The sequence below is a fragment of the Heterodontus francisci genome, chromosome 5 (genome assembly GCF_036365525.1).
Source record: "Heterodontus francisci isolate sHetFra1 chromosome 5, sHetFra1.hap1, whole genome shotgun sequence".
Classification (NCBI taxonomy): domain Eukaryota; kingdom Metazoa; phylum Chordata; class Chondrichthyes; order Heterodontiformes; family Heterodontidae; genus Heterodontus; species Heterodontus francisci.
In genome coordinates, this window is record NC_090375.1 from 35350546 (window position 1) to 35363592 (window position 13047).

The 13047-nt window shown below is 48.1% G+C and overlaps 1 protein-coding gene across 5 annotated transcripts in view; it reads right to left on the reverse strand.

The window, feature by feature from the left end:
* The window catches only part of LOC137369810 (protein tyrosine phosphatase type IVA 3-like), a 246789-nt gene that overhangs the window by 138374 nt on the left and 95368 nt on the right, over nucleotides 1–13047 (reverse strand). Inside the window, exon 1 of one of the 5 annotated variants that reach the window (XM_068031343.1) lies at nucleotides 2419–2840. The exons of the other annotated variants lie outside the window; for them this stretch is intronic. The gene's annotated coding sequence lies outside the window, so the exon portion shown is untranslated. Of the gene's footprint in view, nucleotides 1–2418; nucleotides 2841–13047 lie in introns of those variants that run through there. 5 annotated transcript variants of the gene reach the window in all.

The following is a 13047-nucleotide window of genomic DNA, read 5'->3' on the forward strand; positions in this document are numbered from 1 at the left end:
CTCGGAGAAGAAATTCCTCCTCGTGTATGTCTTAAGAGGGAGACCCCTTATTTTATTTTTATTTAGAGATACAGCACCGAAACAGGCCCTTCGGCCCGAGTCTGTGCCGACCAACAACCACCCATTTTATACTAATCCTACATTAACCTCATATTCCCTACCACATCCCCACCATTCTCCTACCACCTACCTACACTAGGGGCAATTTATAATGGCCAATTTACTTATCAACCTGCAAGTCTTTGGCTGTGGGAGGAAACGGGAGCACCCGGCAGAAACCCACGAGGTCACAGGGAGAACTTGCAAACTCCGCACAGGCAGTACCCAGAACTGAACCCGGGTCGCTGGAGCTGTGAGGCTGCGGTGCTAACCAGTGCGCCACTGTGCTGCCCATAAACTGTGTCCCCTAGTTCTAGATTCCCCCATGAGGGGAAACATCCTCTCAGCATCTACCCTATCAAGCCCCCTCAGAACTTAGATGTTCCAAGATCACCTCTCATTCTTCTGAACTCCAATGAGTATAGGCCCAACCTTTCCCCATAAGACAAACCCCTCATCCCAGGAATCAAGCCTAGTGAACCTTCTCAACTGCCTGAACGAAAGAAATTACAAAACGCTGAGACCATGTGGACGCAACATTTACTCATACGGTTTAAGAAATTATTCCTTCTGATCAATTTTTTTTTTTTAAAGTTAGCGACTTCTAAATGAGTGATTTAAAAATATTTCAATTGTGAGCTCCACTACAAATCAGAGTTCTGTAACTTCAATGTCCATGGAAACTGACTTATAATGAATGAAAACTCCAAACAGGTATAACACCGACTAAGTTACAGGAAACATTGCTTTTAAGGATTATTTTGCCAACAAACTCATATTCCATAATAAAATAATGTATATACATATCCTCCAATAGTCTCCTTAAATTCATATTAATTAAGACCCGCAGAAGGTGAATGTTAAAGCCAACGAGATATGCTGTTTGGGGTAGGGAAAAGAGGCGCTGACTATTCCTCACATGCAAGCAGTTAGATTGAGCTGTGCTTTATATCAACATATTGCATGTTAAGTTTGAAATATTTTTCAATGCAATATATACATGCATGCTGTTACGACCAGGTGAAAAAGGTGTCATGGGGACCCTCTCAGCCTTCACTTGGTCTTACTGTAACTGGGATTAATTTTAAACACACCGTGTTTTTAGCTCCCCTTTGGTGCATCCTTGTTCACTGCTTTTCAATGATAAGGCAAAGAAACCAGCACAAACAGGTTTTCTTAGGTTTAAAGAAAAGTTGAAATTTATTAAACTTGAACTTTAACTCTAATTTGGTTGACGCCTATGAATACTCAACGTGCCCACGCTAGCACGCATACGCAATACACATGCAAATAGAGATTTTTAAAAAAAGAGTAAAATGAAGTGGAATAGCAGGAGGCAATACCGGAGGTGGTTTTGTTATGGTTCTTCGAGCTCACTGTAGAATTGTAGGTAGATCTTACTTTTCGTTGGGGCCCAGTATTCTTCACAAACAAGGTTTGCTGTAGCAGACTTTCCTCTCTTGGGGTTCATGTGCCTTTAGTGGATTCAGAGGCATGTGAGAAAAAGAGATGGGAGCAGACAGGAGAGATCTTCTCAGTCCAGGAGCAAACAGTCTTTCTGGTTCACTCTGTGGCGAGTTCAAAAACCCTGGAACAGCCAGTTAGTCATGTGACCAGCTGGTCCAACCAGTCCTGGCCCCTGTGGATTGCATCACCCCAGCAGGCCCCGGAATGAGGTTCCCCACCCCCTCACTGTCCAGTGATCACATCCATTGTGGGTCGAATGTGCCAGGAAATGGTCCTTTGTCTACACAAGCACCGTCTGTTAGTATGCAAATGTTTTTTCCAGCCACAGTTGATCTGTTCAAGTCCTTTCCTTGCTCCAGCAACAGTTAAAAATCAATGTTCCTCATTCTTGGCGGGTGGGGGCCTGCATGACAATGCAGAGATAGCACGCAAACATTTTCCACACACACCATCCCTTCACATGTATAATGTTGAAGTGGAAAAGTGCTACTTCACTGATTTTAATAAGTATGTACACCAATACTTAACTACTTTTGTGTTATACAGTTGTTACATTTGGCAGGTCTTTTAAAGAAAGCAGACAGGGAGAAGTGAAGGCTCAGCACAGTATAACCACCAGCAGCCAGTTTAGCAACTGGTGACAGCATCAAGCATGACTACATTAATAGTGTATCAATGTCAACTGTAATTACTTAGCTATTTTCCCTCAAGAGTTTGTTTTAATCTCAATAGTTATCAATCCCTGAATTAGAATTCACAAATGCTCCTGCCCAACACACACACACACACACACAGATCAGTGAGAAAATGCACTTAACCAAATCCTTTAAATGGGAACAGAAATAAACTTACTGAGTGGCAAAATGTGGTGGTTACTTCCTGCTCAAAAGCCGTAAAATCCCGTTGGCATTTTCTTGGAGTATCCCCTCATCAGCAGAGAAAGTTCACATTCTTCCCAAAGCTTTTTGCTTTGACAGGCTGAACACAAAATGTTGATTTCAAAAACTTCTGATAAACTAAATGTACACAAGAAATGTACAAATACCTCCTTTGGCAAGCCAGCGAAAACTGACAGGATCACACTGTGCAGCTGCAGTAAGATGTTCTATCTCTGTCTCAGTTTACCCAAATGTTTTGGACCTTCCCCTTACTTCTCAGATAAAGCCCAAACGATGTATTTCCTGCAAGTCAATGTTTGCTTATGCAAAGTCTGTGTCCAATTAGCAATCGCAAATGACAGCTTAGGGAGAGAGAAAAAAAAAGAGGCTGCCTCAGTGGGGAACTGAACAACCCCATTCGGTTGGCTGTAGCACAAATCTGTAAGGTCTAGTTTCTCTGGGTTAATGCCAGCACCTGGAGCAGTCCAGCCCCTTTCTACGGAACAGTATGTTATTCATTTTGGTACAAGTTCTGAAGCATGTCATTCAACAAACCAGAAAAAGGAGTTTACACACCCATTTCTTATAAATACAGAAATAGGGAGGACAATGACCGGAACTCTACATAGGTTGAGTCTGCCCAAGTCATTCATTAAAAGGAAACCTGGGATTTAATCAACCGCTAAGCTAATGGGGAAACAAACATACATTTAGAAGCGGCTTAAGAGTCTAGTGTAATTTGTATTTTGAGCAGATCACAATTTTCTTACACATTCAATAACTTTCTGATGGAAATGACCTCCCTATCCTCTCTCAAGAAGGACTCGAACCACTGAGTGCAACAGATTCCACTCCAAGTGTGTGGTAGATTCAACAGCACCAGTGGCAATAACCATGCATGCTTAATCAGCAGTGGTTTGAAAGTCACAACTCAAGACTTGCATTTCTGTTGGAGTGCTTCCCCAATGTCGGGAGGTAGTATCGACAGGCCAACAAACAGAAATCTGCAAGCAGGCTTGTTCATGGCAAGAAAAGATGGTGATTGCAAATAAGTGCTGAAGTTGCCAACGTCAACTGTGCTATTGTTGGGAGAGAAGAAAAGCTACATAGAGGTGGTTCCTCTTCATTCCATTACTTCGTCAGCAGCCTGCAATGCAAAGGGTACATCTATATTCCCTTTTAGGATTTTTCTTTTTTTTTTAAAGACAGACCATGGGCAACACATTTAATAGTGCAATACTCTTCATTTGGATTCTTCAAATTAATTCCACTGAACATGTTACATGACTTCAGAGACACTTTCATGGCTGCAATCCTCAGACTGGTTTGCAGGTTACAAGTTTCTATGGCACAAACCATACTCAATTTTACTTCCACTCCATCTGGTGGCTCAGTTGAAAAATGTCAAACCTAACCTAAAGACTGCAAGAGCATCTTCTTGCCTACTTAAGAGAGTCACTGCACTTAGGTGAAGTAATTCAGAATTTCAAGTGCTTCAGGATAATTCAAATAAATTTCATAAAGAACCTAATACAAGTTTTTTTGAGTTGGCATAAGAAATTGTACAAATACAAGTGTGCTTCATGAATTTTATCATGGTCAAAATTGTACAAATACAAGTGTGCTTCATGAATTTTATCATGGTCAAGACACAGTTGTGGGGCACTACCACTGTGCTAAATGGGATAGATTTTGAACAGATCTAGCAACTCAAAACTAGGCATCCATGAGGCACTGTGGGCCATCAGTAGCAGCAGAATTGTATTCAACCACAATCTGTAACCTCATGGCCTGGCATATCCCCCACTCTACCATTACTATCAAGTCAGGACACCGACCCTAGTTCAATTAAGAGTGCAGGAGCAGCACCAGGCATACGCAAAAATGAGGGGTCAGCCTGGTGAAGCTACAACACAGGACTACTTGCATGCCAAACAGCAGAGGCAGCATGTGATAGACAGGACTAAGCAATACCACAATCAACGGATCAGATCGAAGCCCTGCAGTCCTGCCAAAATCAGTCAATAATGGTGGTAGACAATTAAACGGGAGGAGTTGGCTCCACAAATATCCCATCCTCAATGATGCGGGAACCAAGCACATCAGTGCAAAAGACAAGGCTAAAGCATTTGCATCCATCTTCAGCCAAAAGTGCCGAGTGGATGATCCATATCAACCTCTTCCTGAGGTCCCCAGCATCACAGATGCCAATCCAATTCACTCCACGTGATATCAAGAAATGGCTAAAGGCACTGGATACTGCAATGGCTACAGGCCCTGGCAACATTCCGACCAATCATACCGAAGACACGTGCTCCAGAACTAGCTGCACCCGTAGCCAAGCTGTTGCAGTACAGCTACAAAACTAGCATTTACCCGGCAATGTGGAAAATTGCCCAAGTATATCCTGTACACAAAAAGCAGGACAAATCCAACCCGGCCAATTACCACCCTATCAGTCTACCCTCGATCAGCAGCAAACTGATGGAAGGAGTCGACAGTGCAATCAAGCAGCACTTGCTCAGCAATAACCTTCTTACTGGCGCTCAGTTTGGGCCCACCAAGGCCACTCAGCTTCTGATCTCATTAAAATCTTGTCCAAACATGAACAAAAGAGCCGAACTCCAGAGGTGAGGGGAGAGAGACTGCCCTGGACATCAAGGCAGCATTTGACAGAGTACATCAAGGAGCCCTAGAAAAACTGGAGTCAATGGGAATCAGGGGAAAACTCTCCGCTGGTTGGAGTCATACCTAGCACAAAGGAAGATGGTTGTGGTTGTTGGAAGTCAATCATCTCAATCCCAGGACATCACTACAGGAGTTCCTAGGCCCAACCATCTTCAGCTGCTTCATCAATGACCGTCCCTCCATCATAAGGTCGGAAGTGGGGATGTTCGCTGATGATTGAACAATATTCAGAACCATTCGTGACTCCTCAGATAATGAAGCAACCTGTGTCCAGATACAGCAAGAACTGGACAACATCCAGGCTTGGGCTGAAAAGTAGCAAGTGCCAGGCAATGCTCATCAACAAGAGAGAATCCAACCATCTCCCCTTGACATTCAATGGCATTACCATCGCTGAATCCCCCACTATCAACATCCTAGGGCTTACCATTGACCAGAAACTGAACTGGACGAGCCACATAAATACGATGGCTATAAGAGCAGGTCCGAGACTGGGAATTCTGCAGCAAGTAACTCACCTCCTGACATCCCAATACCTTTCCACCATCAAGTCAAGGCGTGTGACGGAGCATAGCTCCAACAGCACTCAAGAAGCTGGACACCATCCAGGACATAGCAGCCTGCTAGATTGGCACCTCAACCACCATCTTCAACATTCACTCCCTCCACCACCGACAGAGTGGCAGTAGTGTTTATCTATAAGATGCATTGCAGCAACTCAGCAATGCCCCTTCGACAGTACCTTCTAAACCCGCGACCTCTACCATCTAGAACAGGGTTATCCAACCTTTTCAGGCAGAGAGTCACATTACGATTTTTGCTCGGCCCAGGGGGCTGGTGAGCAAATTTAGAAAGATAAAGTCATTAAAAATTTACGTTACGAATAAAAACAAATGTACATTGTGAAGAAGCTTTCGAGAAGATTAACTTATTGACACTTTCTGATCACTATATTGAAAACTGATTCTGCAACATACCTGGTGTTACAACCAAGAAAGAAATGTATCTATGGGTCTTTTGCTGTCTTTACCTGGTCTTATTGTAACAGGGTTTAATTTTAAACACAGCATTTTGAGCTCCCCTTTTTGTGAATCCTTGTTCACACTTTCTAATTATAAGGCAAAGAAACAAGCACAAACAGGCTTTCTTTGGTTTAAAGCAGAAAGATGAAATTTCTTAAATCTTAAACTCTAACGTGGTTAATGCCTACGGATATACGACGCACCCACGCTAGCATGCACACGTGATACACACATGCAAATAGGGGCAGAAAAGAGAAGAAAAGATAAGTAGAATGGTTTGAGGCAATATCTTGTTACTGTTCCTCAAGCTCGCTGTAGTCCTTGATTGAAGATATGGTCTTGCGTTTTGTTGGGGCCCAGTAGTCTTTTTAAAACCTTGTTCATGTAGGAAACCTTTCTTGCTAAGTTTCATGTGTTTTCACAAGATTCAGTTCTGTGGGAAGGAGATGGAGGCACTTCTGTGCATTGGGGAAGTAACTACCGGGTCCCTTTGGTTCCAACACTGCTAGTTCTATGCAAATATCCTTCCTGTCAGGGTCTTGCAATTTTAAGTTTTAATGCTCATGTGATGAAATAATGTGTGCCTCAATCTTGGCAGGTGGGGGCAGGGGCTTTGCCTGACACTAGCATTACTTTTGCTTGCATAAGTAGTCAATTTCTGCCTGCACACTTGAGGTAGCAATAGAGTATTCTCGGTAGATGTCCATCTTTCAGGAGACCTTGATTTCTCTCGACACGGTGTGTGTGTGTGTGTGTGTGGGGGTGTGTGTGTGTGGGGGTGTGTGTGTGTGGGGGTGGTGTGTGTGGGGGTGGTGTGTGTGGGGGTGGTGTGTGTGGGGGTGGTGTGTGTGGGGGTGGTGTGTGTGGGGGTGGTGTGTGTGGGGGTGGTGTGTGTGGGGGTGGTGTGTGTGGGGGTGGTGTGTGTGGGGGTGGTGTGTGTGGGGGTGGTGTGTGTGGGGGTGGTGTGTGTGGGGGTGGTGTGTGTGGGGGTGGTGTGTGTGGGGGTGGTGTGTGTGGGGGTGGTGTGTGTGGGGGTGGTGTGTGTGGGGGTGGTGTGTGTGGGGGTGGTGTGTGTGGGGGTGGTGTGTGTGGGGGTGGTGTGTGTGGGGGTGGTGTGTGTGGGGGTGGTGTGTGTGGGGGTGGTGTGTGTGGGGGTGGTGTGTGTGGGGGTGGTGTGTGTGGGGGTGGTGTGTGTGGGGGTGGTGTGTGTGGGGGTGGTGTGTGTGGGGGTGGTGTGTGTGGGGGTGGTGTGTGTGGGGGTGGTGTGTGTGGGGGTGGTGTGTGTGGGGGTGGTGTGTGTGGGGGTGGTGTGTGTGGGGGTGGTGTGTGTGGGGGTGGTGTGTGTGGGGGTGGTGTGTGTGGGGGTGGTGTGTGTGGGGGTGGTGTGTGTGGGGGTGGTGTGTGTGGGGGTGGTGTGTGTGGGGGTGGTGTGTGTGGGGGTGGTGTGTGTGGGGGTGGTGTGTGTGGGGGTGGTGTGTGTGGGGGTGGTGTGTGTGGGGGTGGTGTGTGTGGGGGTGGTGTGTGTGGGGGTGGTGTGTGTGGGGGTGGTGTGTGTGGGGGTGGTGTGTGTGGGGGTGGTGTGTGTGGGGGTGGTGTGTGTGGGGGTGGTGTGTGTGGGGGTGGTGTGTGTGGGGGTGGTGTGTGTGGGGGTGGTGTGTGTGGGGGTGGTGTGTGTGGGGGTGGTGTGTGTGGGGGTGGTGTGTGTGGGGGTGGTGTGTGTGGGGGTGGTGTGTGTGGGGGTGGTGTGTGTGGGGGTGGTGTGTGTGGGGGTGGTGTGTGTGGGGGTGGTGTGTGTGGGGGTGGTGTGTGTGGGGGTGGTGTGTGTGGGGGTGGTGTGTGTGGGGGTGGTGTGTGTGGGGGTGGTGTGTGTGGGGGTGGTGTGTGTGGGGGTGGTGTGTGTGGGGGTGGTGTGTGTGGGGGTGGTGTGTGTGGGGGTGGTGTGTGTGGGGGTGGTGTGTGTGGGGGTGGTGTGTGTGGGGGTGGTGTGTGTGGGGGTGGTGTGTGTGGGGGTGGTGTGTGTGGGGGTGGTGTGTGTGGGGGTGGTGTGTGTGGGGGTGGTGTGTGTGGGGGTGGTGTGTGTGGGGGTGGTGTGTGTGGGGGTGGTGTGTGTGGGGGTGGTGTGTGTGGGGGTGGTGTGTGTGGGGGTGGTGTGTGTGGGGGTGGTGTGTGTGGGGGTGGTGTGTGTGGGGGTGGTGTGTGTGGGGGTGGTGTGTGTGGGGGTGGTGTGTGTGGGGGTGGTGTGTGTGGGGGTGGTGTGTGTGGGGGTGGTGTGTGTGGGGGTGGTGTGTGTGGGGGTGGTGTGTGTGGGGGTGGTGTGTGTGGGGGTGGTGTGTGTGGGGGTGGTGTGTGTGGGGGTGGTGTGTGTGGGGGTGGTGTGTGTGGGGGTGGTGTGTGTGGGGGTGGTGTGTGTGGGGGTGGTGTGTGTGGGGGTGGTGTGTGTGGGGGTGGTGTGTGTGGGGGTGGTGTGTGTGGGGGTGGTGTGTGTGGGGGTGGTGTGTGTGGGGGTGGTGTGTGTGGGGGTGGTGTGTGTGGGGGTGGTGTGTGTGGGGGTGGTGTGTGTGGGGGTGGTGTGTGTGGGGGTGGTGTGTGTGGGGGTGGTGTGTGTGGGGGTGGTGGTGTGGGGGTGGTGGTGTGGGGGTGGTGGTGTGGGGGTGGTGTGTGTGGGGGTGGTGGTGTGGGGGTGGTGGTGTGGGGGTGGTGGTGTGGGGGTGGTGTGTGTGGGGGTGGTGGTGTGGGGGTGGTGGTGTGGGGGTGGTGGTGTGGGGGTGGTGGTGTGGGGGTGGTGGTGTGGGGGTGGTGGTGTGGGGGTGGTGGTGTGGGGGTGGTGGTGTGGGGGTGGTGGTGTGGGGGTGGTGGTGGTGTGGGGGTGGTGGTGTGGGGGTGGTGGTGTGGGGGTGGTGGTGTGGGGGTGGTGGTGTGGGGGTGGTGGTGTGGGGGTGGTGTGGGGGTGGTTCCCTCTCCCCTACCCTCCCCACCCTTCTAGGATTAGGGGACACAGAGTGAAAGTTGTGTGCAAAAGATGCAGAATATGAGAACGCACCTTTTTTTTAAAAAACACAGCGGGTGGTAATGACCTGGAACTCACTGCCCACAAGGGTTGTGGAAGCAGAAAAGATCAATGACATCAAGAGGAAGTTGGATAGTCATCTGAGAAAAATAAGCTTGCAGGGCTACAGGGATCAAGCCAGGGAGCGGGAATAACTACATAGCTCCGTGGAGAGCCAGCATGGACTCAACAGGCTGAATGGCCTCCTCCTGTGCCGTAAGTAAATGACTGACTCCCTCTCCACCGACCCTCTCTTCAACCCCCCGCCCTGTGTCTCCAGTGTTACCTGCTGCCCACTCAGTGTTCCCTGTTCCCCATTCCCTGCTCAGTATCTCTCCCCCTTTTGCTCTCTGTCTCGCACCCCCCCCCCCCCCGCCCCACTTTGTTCCCCCCCTCTCTCTTACACAGTTGCCGAGAGTGGAATGATCAGATGGTCAGTTCGGCTTTAAAAACCTCGCGCTATCAGGTTCATGGGTGACAGCTGCTGACATCGGGAACAGCTGTTTCACAACAGACTCGGGGGTGTCCGGCAGACTTTAAAAAAGCGAAATCTGCGGGAAAACCCCCCGAGTCTGTTGGGAAACGGCTGTTCCCGATGTCAGCAGCTGTCACCCATGAAACTGACAACTCGATGTTTTTAAAGAGGCCGCTCTGTAAAAGACGACAAAGGGACATTTCCAATCTCCAGTCACGGTGAGGATAAGGAACGCCCCTGGGAACAGTTTACATCTGCGGGAAGGATGTAAACGTTTGGTGAGCGGAAACTGGTCAGCGGGCCGTGTGTTGAACAACTGTGATCTAGAAGGACAAGTGCAGCAGATGCATGGGAACACCAGCAGCATGTTCCCCTCCAAGCCACCCACCATCCTGATTTGGAGCTTTAGCGCCATTCCTTCACTGTTGCCGAGTCAAAATTCTGGAACTCCCTTGCTAACAGCACTGTTGGTGCATTTCACCCCAAAGGACTGCAGCAGTTCAAGAAGGCAGCTCACCACCATCTTCTCAAGGGCAATTAGGGATAGCAATAAATGTTGGCCTAGCGAGTGACACCCACATCCAAAGAAGGAATAAAAGAAAAAAAATTGCAGTAATAAATAAGCCCATAAAGATGCCAAACAGTTGGAAAAAACCCAACTAGTTCATTAACATCCTTTCGCGAAAGAAACCTGCTGTCCTTACCTATTCAGTCCTGCACCAATATGGTTGACTCTTAACTGCCCTCTGAAATGGCCTAGGAAGTCACTGTTGCATGAAACTGCAGGATAGGTAGTAAACACCTCATCAGTAATACCCTTATTCAAAGAACGAATTTTAAAAGGACCAAGTCTCAGATTTCCTGTAGGTCAACACATGCTCCTGCAATCCTAAATGAGCATGTAATTGTTAATTCTGCATTTGAATTTATTCCATACAAGAGCTCCTGGCTATTAACATAGTTAAAGAGTTTCACAGGCAGGAGAAGCAGTCCTGGAACATGTTAACCTGTCAAAGGTACAATTTTTGGACTGCTGATAAAAGTAAAGACGTTTGACTTAATTGCAAGAAAATCTTGTGGCATTAGTCTAGACATAGTCCTTTATAGAATGGGCAGCCTGGCCACATTGATGTTCTTAAGGGTGGGTTCTTTTGTGCCATAGAGTAATTTTGAACCTGCTGTTTGAATAGTTTTGAACTGTACTATAGACAATCTTCCTTCACAGCCTGACAACCAGGACTAATTAACATTCCCTCAGAGTGTGGACATGAGCTTTGTTTAACATTGAAGAGGCCTACATGGCCATTTGGGTCAAACTTTTAAGTGTCTTACACATACTGTACATACATTTTCTAGCTATCTACCTACATTTGTTCTCATAGATTTAGAAGGAATGCGGAGTTTCAAACTCAATTCTTCACACTCCAATCTTTTGCTACATCTGTTTTCTTACAACAGTAAATGAGACTTCCAAAATTTGCTGTCTCCAGGTTAACGTTTAGAAATGGATACTTTGACTGCATGTACAGTTTACATATGGTACAGTCTGAGAAGCTGCTCATTGCATCTGTAATCTATACACACACACGTGTGTATGAATAAAAAGTATACATTCATGGGATGTGGGCATCACTGGCTAGGCCAGCATTTATTGCCCATCCCTAATTGCCCTGAAGGTGGTGGTGAGCTGCCTTCTTGAACCACTGCAGTCCATGTGGGGTAGGGACACCCACAGCGCGGTTAGGAAGGGAGTTCCAGGATTTTGACCCAGCGACTGAAGGACCGGCGATATAGTTCTATGTCAGGATGGTGTGTGGCTTGGAGGGGAACTTGCAGGTGGTGGTGTTCCCAACCATTTGCCGCCCTTGTCCTTCTAGGTGGTAGAGGTCACGGATGTAGAAGGTGCTATTCAAAGGAGCTTTGGTGCGTTCCTCCAATGCATCTTGTAGATGGTACACACGGCTGCCACTGTGTGTCGGTGATGGAGGGAGTGCAAATCAAGCAGGCTGCTTTGTTCTGGATGGTGTCGAGCTTCTTGAGTGTTGTTGGAGCTGCACCCATCCAGGCAGGTGGAGAGTATTCCATCACACTCCTGACTTGTGCCTTGTAGACGGTGGACAGGCTTTGGGGAGTCAGGAGGTGAGTTACTCGCCGCAGGATTCCTAGCCTCTGACCTGCTCTTGTAGCCACAGTATTTATATGGCTACTCCAGTTCAGTTTCTGGTCTAAGGTAACCCTTAGATTCAGTGATGGTAATACCATTGAATGTTAAGGGATGATGGTTAGATTCTCTCTTGTTGGAGATGGTCATTGCCTGGCCCATGTGTAGGGTGAATGTTACTTGCCACTTATCAGCTCAAGCCTGGATATTGTCCAGGTCTTGCTGCATTTCTACATGGACTGCTTCAGTATGTGAGCAGTTGCAAATGGTGCTGAACACTGTGCAATCAGCGAACATCCCCACTTCTGATCTTATGATTGAAGGAAGGTCATTGATGAAGCAGCTGAAGATGGTTGGGCCTATGACACTACCCTGAGGAACTCCTGCAGTGATGTCCTGGAGTTGAGACGATTGACCTCCAACAACCACAGCCAACCATCTTCCTTTGCGCTAGGTATGACTCCAATTAGGGGAGAGTTTTCCCCAATTCCCACTGACTCCAGTTTTGCTAGGGCTCCTTGATGCCATACTCGGTCAAATGCTACCTTGATGTCAAGGGCAGTCATTCTCACTTCATCTCGAGTTCAGCTTTTTGTCCATGCTTGAACCAAGACTGTAATAAGGTCAGGAGCTGAGTGGCCCTGGCGGAACCCATAGCCTTTGCAGTATCCCCCACACACATACATATAAACAAGGGTGCTGTAATTGGCACCCTGGTGGGGAAGAGAAAGTTTTATCACGAAGGGCACCCCCTTCGTGACTGTGACACAGCTTCTGTGAGTATACCAGGTGAGGACAGGATCAGTCTGCTGATCCTTGTACTGAGGCTCACACAGGGGTAATGGTGACATGCACTCTGCATCTGTACCTCAGTAAAGGAATCAATATTTTTGGCAAAGGGAGAAAATTTCAAAAGGAAGAAAAGTTACGTAAAAAGGGTTGAGCTTGCAAGAATCTACAATATGTGGATCTCATGTATATGTAATACCCAAATGCTGCCACATCTGCTTCAGCATAAATCAGGGAAGATTTAGCACAATTAAAATACTATGTTCGCTTTCTTTTCGGTGTTTAATTACTTGACTAAGAGATTTTGCTGTATACAATATGGCATATGCATGCAAATACATTATATAAACAGTATGTTACAAGACTCATCTATTTATGTGCTCATCTAACTCAAAGCCTGTCTTGCATTTTTCCCTTGGCAG